Source organism: Enhydra lutris, unplaced genomic scaffold (genome assembly GCF_002288905.1).
Source record: "Enhydra lutris kenyoni isolate GAN:26980312 unplaced genomic scaffold, ASM228890v2 scaffoldscaffold25, whole genome shotgun sequence".
Taxonomy (NCBI): Eukaryota; Metazoa; Chordata; class Mammalia; order Carnivora; family Mustelidae; genus Enhydra; species Enhydra lutris.
In genome coordinates, this window is record NW_019154109.1 from 3,178,454 (window position 1) to 3,181,733 (window position 3,280).

The following is a 3,280-nucleotide window of genomic DNA, read 5'->3' on the forward strand; positions in this document are numbered from 1 at the left end:
TCTGCCTACTTGCTGTCTCTCTCTCTGTCAAATAAATAAATAAAATCTTTAAAATAAATAAGTAAATAAATAAATAAATGTAAATTGTGAAAACACCTTTACATGGAGTATTATAGGAATTTTAGTAATGATATTTTCAAAATTTATTTGATAACTGGAAATACTTATGAAAAAACATGATATGAAAAAGCACTTGTATATATGTGTGTATATATAATGCCAGTTGTATAGGTAACATGACCATAATTTTACACCATAAAAATTACATACATATATATAAATAAACATATATATAACTACACACAAATATACAAGTATGTAAAGATAGAGATAAATTATTCTAAAATGTGAATGGTACTATCATTGGCAAGCTCTCAGATAATTTTTATTTGCTTCTTTTTTATTTTTATATATTTACTAATTTTCTACACTTTAATGAATAAAGAGAAAACATTCAAAATCACAAACTACAATAAAGAGCTAAAAAAATAATAATAATTTATACTGCGAACTCTGTGCCTCTATTGTCAAGCAAGGAAATAGAACAAAAAGAACAACAGAAATGGCTTCTTCCTCCCACAGACCATTGTGCAGGGTCTGACCCCTGCAGCCAAGGTCAGTCCACCACCATCCACAACCACAGGGTTGTTGACACACCTCCTGGTCCCAGGACAGACCTGAGAAAGAGCCACAAGAAAATGTAAGACCGAAAGGTGGGCCCTGAACCTGCACCCAAGGCCCAGAGCTGAAACAGAGTTTCATCACCTTAAATGGTTTTGACCCAATGCACCTGGATTCCCTTAAAGACAGAGACAGCCTATTGTATAAACTATAGTTTATGGACAGCTTCATATTGGGTTCATAGTGGCAAAATGCCACTCACTCCTAGTCGTTCCCCTAAATTCTTAGAGGATCGCTTTGCCTTTTGAATCAGAGAGTTGCAAAGTTCCATGAAGAATGGCCCTTGTGGTGCCAAGGTGGCTCAGGTGGTTGAGAAATGGCCTTTTTGTTTCAGCTCAGGTCAGGATCTCTGGGTCCTCCCATCCTTTGGGTTCCAAGCTCAGCAAGGGGTCTGCTGGAGCTCCCCTCCCTTTCCCTCCAACCCTCCCTACTTGTTGCACTATAAATAAACAAACAAACAAATTAAATTTAAAAAAAAAAAGGATGGTCTTATGGATAAGCACAAAATCAAGAGACAGTGATTGAACAGAATTTAAGAAGGTATTCACCCCCAGATCATGAATGGCCCCCTACACCCTCCGACTCTGGTCGCTCTACTCGGTGGCAGAGACCAGACCATGGAGATACCAGTCCTGAGGGACCTGGCCACTGTGGCCTTCTGTGATGCTTATGCCATACCATCACCCTTACCAGGGAGGACCTGGGGAGGTTCAAAGCATGGAGAGTGATCATGCGGATTGGCAGCGGCTAAGAGAACGTTGACATCAAGGCTGCTGGCAAGCTTAGGATCACCACGCACAACGTCCCTCAGTAGCAGCAGAAGAGAGGGGCTGACTCCTGCACCTGTCACATCCTTAACCTATACCAGTGGAACACATGGTTGTACCAGGTACTGCAGGAAGGCACACTGGTCCAAAATGTTAAGCAGATGAACACCTAGCGAGTTGTCCGCATCCACGGGGAGGCACTGGGCCTCATCCGCTTCTGTTGCATTTCTGTTCCAGCCAAGTTCTTTGGATTCAGCATCATATTTTATGACCCCTACTTACAGGACAGGGTACAGTAGACCCTGGGTATGCACAGGGTCTATCCCTTTTAGGACTTAGTCTATCAGAGCAACTAAGTCTCCTTGCCCTGTAATCTCAATGAACATAACCCCCACCTCATCAATGAGGCATGGAGCATTCCTAGTGAACGTGGTCGGTGGTGGGCCGGTGGATGAGAAAGTCTTAGGCCAAGCCCTCAAGGAAGTCATGATACAAGGGGCAGCCCTCAAAGTGCATGAATCAGAGCCTTTCAGCTTTGCTCAGGGTCCCTTGAAAGATGTACTGCATCTCATTTGTACACGTCACATAGCCTGGTATAGTGAGCAAGCCTCTACCGGGCAATCACAGGTCACATCCCTGAAAGCTTAAGACACTGTGAACCAGGAATTCTTTTTCATAGCCCCTCCCTAGTCAGTAATAGATCAGCAAGCGCTCCTCTGGCCAGGCATTGTGGGTGTAGCTCCCAGAGGACTTCCTGAAGCCAGGGAAGGGATCATCCCTGGAGGCATGCTGGTGACTCACAATCTCCCTACAGGGCCACACCCTTCCCAAGCTCCTCTCCCAGCCATACAAAACATGTAGACAATAGAGAGCACCTCAGTGAACAATAGCAGAGAATGACAAACAGTAATCATTCAGATAAACTTGCAACCAAGAGACAGTGAAAAAGTACATGAACTGAGAAAAGGAATTTGACTTTTTAACTGATTCCGGACATATGCATCTTTGATGTCCCAGGGTTAAAAGAGCTACAAGCCCAGACACGGGAAAGCTGAAGCTACCTTCTGGTTACAGAAGTGCTGGAAGATTAGGATGTGATTTATTAACAACGAACGTCTGTTATGATGTGTCATGCTCTTCATCTGTGCATCAAATCGCAAAGAATAAATGGATCTTTTTCCTTTATTAGTCCTTTGGGCACAGCAGGTCCTGAATACCTTGCTCTAGAATGTTGCTTCAAGCAGTTCCAAAAGTCAAAACAAAAAATACTAAGAGGAGGGTGAGCCTGGTGGTGGATATTAAGAAGGGCACATATTACATGGAGCACTGAGTGTGGTGCATAAACAATGATTCTTGGAACACTGAAAAATATAAAATAAAATTTAATTAAAAAAATAATAATAAAAATAAATAAATAAATAAAACCTACAAAAAAAAAAATACTAAGAGGAAATCCCCATCGTCTGACTCTAGTCCCTTCAGTGCATGGTGGCTGAAGACCCCTTTTGATAATAGGAAAATTAAATTACTACAAAATGGGGAGAAAACTGTTGGCCTGTGTTAGGCAACTGCCAGCATAGGATTGAAGACCATACAGGCTCCTGTACAGAAGTCTCTCTCCCTTCTGAATTGCACACTGAGCTGGCAAGTTGGTTGTGAATTCAGTAATACCCTCCAATGATGAAAAAAAAAAAGAAAGAAAGAAGAAAAGAAGGAGGTGGAGGAGGAAGGAAGGAAGGAATGGGAAGGGAGGAAAACAAAGGAAGAAAAGAAAAGAAAAGAAAAAGAAAGAACTAAGTTGCATAAGCTGTTTATATTCAAATATGTATTTC

At 41.7% G+C, this 3,280-nt stretch overlaps 1 pseudogene; it reads left to right on the top strand.

Moving 5' to 3' along the window:
- The first annotated feature begins 1,175 nt into the window (after positions 1-1,175).
- On the top strand, positions 1,176-2,338 carry LOC111151165 (annotated as a pseudogene).
- Positions 2,339-3,280: the final 942 nt, after the last annotated feature.